Below are 6,000 nucleotides of genomic sequence, written 5' to 3'. Positions count from 1 at the left end.
AGGACGAGATGGTTGGACAGTGTTCTCAAAGCTAACAACATGAGTTTGACTAAGCTGTGGGAAGCTGTGGGAGCACACAGGAGGGCCTGGTGTGCTCTGGTCCATGGGGTCGGACACGACTAAATGACTAAATGACAACAACCAGCAACAGCCATCTAAGGTGTTTGCAAAAGGCGGCTTTAGGGTAGTGCAACCGGTTCAGCTGCACTGGGTGCCGCTTTGCAGAGGGTGCCACAACAATACTGTAGAATGGAGTGCAAGCGGCAGGGGGCTCTGAATTGTAGTGTTGCACAGGGCACCATTGGTGGTTGCTTCACTCTGCCTAATGGCCAGGGGTCCTTTTACTTTTTTCTACCATGCAGCAGCAAAAAGGCTTGCTTGTGTGCAGACAATGGGCCTGGCTTCTTTCGTTCTGTTCTCTTTACCAATCACAGCCCTATAGAGACTGTTGTGACCCCAGCTTTGCTCCAGAACTTCCCCCTGTACTTTCCCACCTCAATGGCCCTTGTACACGTGATCTACCCAGAAGCAAGCCCCATGGAGCTCAATGGGACCCCCTCTCCCAAATCAGGATCTGTAAGGGTTCGTTGAGTCCAATGGGGACCTATTCCTCCCCAATGTAGGATCTGTGAGCCCCATTGAGTTCAATGGGAGGTCCTCTCCATATAAAACGCCCAGCTTGCATCCGGGGCACCACTGGCTTGCCTCTCAACTTTGGCCATTCATTCCAACGGGAGCCTGGTCGAACCGAGAGGCTGGGAGGAGGAATAAGAGAACCTATATAGCCAGAGTGTCCCCAGCAGGAGCACGAGCAGCGACTCGACTCGGAGAACAGGCTGGCGGCGTTACCTGAAACAGCCCCGCCTAACGCCGCGCCTGCGCGGTGCCGCCTCCCTCCTCCGCCCGGGTCCGGGCCGCAGTGAGAGCGAAGGGAGGAGGCAGAGCAGGCGAGGCAGCGGCGGCGGCGGCGCAGCTCTCTCTTCGCAAGAGTTGGACAGGCAGCGAGAGCGAGTCCGGCGTCCGCGAAGGAGCCCCGGGTGGCCGAGGGCAGCGCGCACACAGCTGGGGGGCTCCGGGTAAGTCGAGGCAGCAGCAGCCGCTCCGTCTGGGAAGGCGACGCGTAGACGGGTCGCGGAGGGGGGGGGGGCGGCAGTGGCTCATTCCAGGGACAGGTTGTCGAGCCGTGTGCGGCTAAGAGGGGCTTCCCACGCCCGCCCCCACCCCTTCTCTTCATAGGGGTGTCTCGGTGCGCATCTTCCGTGGGACCACGGAGCTGCTTTCCTCGAAATTGCGATCTGGTAGCTCTCCCGCCCCGCGCGACATCCTGGGCACTGCAATCTAGTAATCCGATCTGTAGGTGTCCGGGGGGGAGAATTAAAATCCGGGCACGGGGCCTTGGACGAGGGAGGACCCGGCTTTTTTTGTGGTCCTCTAGAATAACAGAAGCCGTGAAACCTCCCCTCCCCACGGCCCATTTAAAACCGATTCATCGCTGAGCCCCGGCAGAGGCTCCTGTAATTATGATTCGACGGCGGCAGGCGGGCTCTCCGGGGATCCTCGGCGCCCCCGGGTGAATCTCCTTCCCAGACTTCTCCTCGCTCGCTTGGGGTCTGCTGGGTCCTCGGACCTCGAGGGCAGCAGCAATGTTTGCTTGCGTTCCGGGCAGGCGATCTGCGGCTTTCCTCCCGCCGGGTTGCGCGACTCGGCTGGCGAGCGTGAAAGGGGAGGGGAGGCTGAGCAGCCCTAGCAAGGGCAGAGGGAGCGCAGCAGCAGCAGCAGCAGCATCGGCTCTCCAGGCGCTGCAAGATCATTTTCTTTCTGCTGAAGTTGGAAGTCTGTAGCTGCTTCTCCCCCGCTCCAATTAGTGTGAGGTGGAAGCGAAATAGAGAGGGAAGGAAGAAACCTCTCCGCCCTCTCCACACTTTTAAAATACGCCGCGTATTGGCGACCCTTTGATTCCGGCCGCCTCTTATCTCCTCAGGGCTGACCTAAGGCTGCCCAACGCGATGCTCTTATTGCCCTTTTCCTGGGAACCATAAAGTTGGGCGCGGGGGGAGGCCGGGAGAGCGAGCGAGCGAGCGAGACGGCGCACGTGAGAGGACTTGGCCGGCTGGCGGCGAGAGTTGGCGGTGGGAAGCCGCCGCTGGGTGTCCTTTCCCGGGGAGTCGCCCTCCGCTCTGTCTCCCCACGCCCGGCCAGCCTCGCGCGCTTCCCTCGGGCTTCCTTTCGGGGAGGAAAACGGCGGAGATCTGATTACAAAGCGCCGAGGCCACCTTGGAGCAGCAGCCGCCGCCTCCTCCCGCCAGGCGCTGCTGCCGCAAGGTGCCCGAGGAGCTCGTGTAGGGAGGGGGGCGACGAGGAGGACAGGCCCCCCCGGGAGCGCGCCGGGAAAACAATAGGGCTGCTTGGGCTGAGGAGACGGCGAGCTTTCTTTCACACCCCGTCGAGGAAGGGGTGTGAGGAGAGGAGGACGCCGCCGTAGCCGCCCTTGGGGAAAGGAGCTGGTGTGGGAACTCCGGAGCTGGCGTGAGGCGGAGGTCTTGGGACCGCGGGCTGCTCTGGCGGCGGCCGAGGTCTCTTCGCCGCCGCGGCTCCCGAGGGGGCGGCAATCTGGTCTATGCTGCCGCCTCGCCCAGTCTGAAGAGAAGAGGAGCTCTCCTCCAACTTGCTCTCTCGTGGCGGTGGGCTTGTTATTTTTAATAGGCCTATTCTGTCTTTCTTTCTCCCCCCTCCAGGATCCGCCCTGAAACAAAACAAGCAATTAAGAAAAAATAATAAGAAGAATAAAAAAAGGTTGGGGAGGAGGATGATGATGATGAGGGAAGGGGCGTTTTACACTTTTGTTGCCGTTCATCTGAAAGGTGGGGGGGGCGAGGAGGGAAAAGAGTCTGTCTCGGTTTTTTGTGGTTTAAATCACACCACACTCCCTATAAAACACTGGCTAACAATGGAGTTTCCAATTTCAAGTGTTGCATCCAGGCAACGATTGTTAACCAAACCAGGACCGGGGCAAACGTAGGTGAACCTTTTTCTTAATGATCAACTAGTAGTCGCATTTTCATGCCCAGCCCCTCTTGGGTGGTCTTGGGTGGACAAGACAATGCTATTCTTCCGAGTTCATGCCCCCTCCACTTTTGCTTTTATTAGCACCGAGGAGGTGCTTTTTAGCTTGTGAAGTGCAGGTTGCAAGTAGGCAAAAGAGAAATTAAAATTGTTTTTCAGATATTTAAGGGTGGGGTGTATTTTTTTTTCTGTTGCAAAAACATGCTTTTTTACAACCTCCAGTAGCCTTAAATTGCATGTTGTGCTGCTAGCCAGAGAGACATTTGGGTTAATTGCTTGAGCTAGGACTATAACATTTCTTTTGGTCTGATTTATACAAAGTGTGTTGCTTTTAAGAGAACTCTCTTTTATTCCAGAAGGTATCTTAAGGTTAAGTCAAGGTGCTGAAACCCCATCCTTTTAGTGGCTTGCTGGTGGTAGCCCCAAAGAACACCAGTGTGTCATTATATCTCAGTATCCTCTTTAAAGAGAATTGTACATAGGCTTCTGGGGAGGATATTCTCTCCAACTTTGCAAATTCAATTTTGCAAAGCAACATTTGAGAAGAGGGTGCTCTGAGGTTACAGGTGCCTGCCAGTAGATGCCAGCAGCAAAATCGCCAATAACATCCACACATCACTTTGCTTTCAGTAGTTGTGCTACCAGAAGTAATATTCACCTGGTTAGTGCAATATTGTGGTTTTCAGTAATGGCAAACTGAAAACTGCCAGCAGTGGATTTGCTTCTGAGCAATGGGGTATTATGTGAATTGCTGGCAAGGAACAATTAGTATTAGCACTGCGTGGAAAGATTCCTTTCCATGGAAATAACATGGACTTTCCCCCCCAGTTTAAATGTATAGGATTGGGCTATATCTTTTGTTATGCTAAGCAAAACAGGCTTGTGTTTGTTTCTTTTTGGGAATGAGTAGGATTTCAAGTGCCATTCATTGAGCTCCTGCCAATGCATAACAGTAGTTGCTGCAGTATCTGTGGTTAGTTGCTCTCTTTACCCATTTTGTATGAATGATGTTATGTTACATTGGAGCACTGAGTTGATTGAAAGGCTGTGGTATATGTGAAACTTTAGGCATCACAATTCTGATATGGAAGCAGGTATTTTGAAGTCTATTCTGCACTCATTGCTTGCAGCAGGATCTCTGCCTCCTATGCTCACTTAATATTGAATACAGCTGAGTATTGCTGTAGACCTTTTATTTTATTTTACAGATATTTTAATGGTAGCCCGTTTGTTTGGAAGAATAGAAACATATGGTGAAAAGGCAAATGTAGCTTATTTCTGGAGCAATCCCAATTTGTCTATGGATCCCTGGTGCTGATTACTATCAGACAGACCCAGATGAATGAACAATTTGTAATTTGTTGCCTAAACCTGGTGATGGTCTACTTGCTTTAGATGTAGACTGGAATTCTGTTCTCTCCCATTAGTTTTGTCTCTATGAAATAATAAAGTATAAATTGGTCTTACATATTCTAAGCAGCACCATTCCATTGCACAGTTGTCTTGTTTTGGCATAATGTACTCAAAGGGATCTTTGCTGTGCACACAACATACATTTAAAGCAAATATTTTCCTTCAAAGAATGCAGGAAACTGTTGTGTGTGTGTCCCCAAAGCCACAGTTTCCGGGTTCCTCTGGGGAAAGTCATGTGCTTTAAATGTATGGATAGCTCAGTTGGTTAGAGTATGGTGCTGATAATGCTAAGGTTGCAGGATTGATCCCCAGCTGCATATTCCTGCATTGCAGGGGGCTGGATTAGATGATCCTCAGGGCCCCTTCCAATTCTACAATTCTATGATTCTGTGATTCCACTTATGTGTCACTTTTGCAGCAAGGTGTTCAAGTTCCCCTGGTGTGATACCATCAGTACAGAGGTCCTTGGTCCCACTAAGGAGGAGGAGGAGCAGAGAGGCTCTCCAAACATAGCAGAGCTAGCACACCACAGTTTTGAAGCATGTGAAGTGATACACGTTACCAGCTGAAAGGTGCCCCCTTCCTCTCCAGAGTTTAGAATTACCTAACTGTGCCATTGTGCATCAGCTTTTACAATGCAAAGCAGCTCTGAGTATCTTTTTTGTGCAGAACACAGGTGTGTATATGCTATGTATGATGGCGCTGTGAGAGCGAGCCTTGGGTATGCACATCCCCCTCCTGGCTGCCCAGCACTCACTCACACCCTTTAATGTAAAGCAGGGCCCTATGTGAGGCTCACTACCGCACCTCACCTGTGTAACCTGAACACCTGGGTTGTATGGGAACCAACCCTAAGACCTCTTAGAATTGAAACGCCAGTTCCTTTCAGACTGGTTGTTCAGGCTGTTATCCCACATGCAGCAAAGTGTGTGGCAATAGCCTCCAGTTTTACTCTTGTACTTGCTTACAGGGTAGGAGACACCTGCTGAAGCAAATTGAGCAATAGTTTTCCAGGCTGCTGTGTAGTTTGATAAGTCTCGTTTTCCTGAATCGCTGGGGACTGTATGGTGAATTTGCCTTAAGGTAGACCTTGGGTAAAACAAGAGCATCAAAATAAAACCATATAATTCCTTCTCCAATTGTTGGGTTTCCGTGCTGTGCCACAATGAAGTACACCCTTGCCTAAAGCAGATACAACTGACACAACAGTTTGCGTGCATGTTTATGTGTGTATATATATATATATATATATATATATATATATACACACACACCCTGCAATAAACAAAAATTGGATGTTTTATCTAAAGCGAACCTTCAGCAAGACCAAGAAACGTGCCTGTAACAAACCTGAATTGAACTGAAATATAATACTTCAAATATAGTTCTGGAAGCAAATTTATTGGGTTGTACTGTTTTAATATTAAAATTTGTTCTCTGAAACATTTTACCAGGAGAAGCCTACCCAAATCTAAAATTGGCTACAGAATCTGGAATTGAAATACCAAGGTCAGATTTTCATTT

At 50.5% G+C, this 6,000-nt stretch overlaps 1 protein-coding gene across 2 annotated transcripts in view; it reads left to right on the top strand.

The window, feature by feature from the left end:
- The first annotated feature begins 1,970 nt into the window (after window positions 1–1,970).
- The window catches only part of FHDC1 (FH2 domain containing 1), a 50,010-nt gene continuing 45,980 nt past the window's right edge, over window positions 1,971–6,000 (top strand). Inside the window, exon 1 of one of the 2 annotated variants that reach the window (XM_053403088.1) lies at window positions 1,971–2,322. The gene's annotated coding sequence lies outside the window, so the exon portion shown is untranslated. Of the gene's footprint in view, window positions 2,323–2,591; window positions 2,682–6,000 lie in introns of those variants that run through there. The other variant, XM_053403089.1, reaches the window with a different exon arrangement.

Source organism: Podarcis raffonei, chromosome 9, assembly GCF_027172205.1.
Source record: "Podarcis raffonei isolate rPodRaf1 chromosome 9, rPodRaf1.pri, whole genome shotgun sequence".
Lineage (NCBI taxonomy): Eukaryota > Metazoa > Chordata > Lepidosauria > Squamata > Lacertidae > Podarcis > Podarcis raffonei.
Note: the sequence above shows the minus strand (reverse complement) of the source record. Positions and strands in the feature narration are given on the sequence as shown.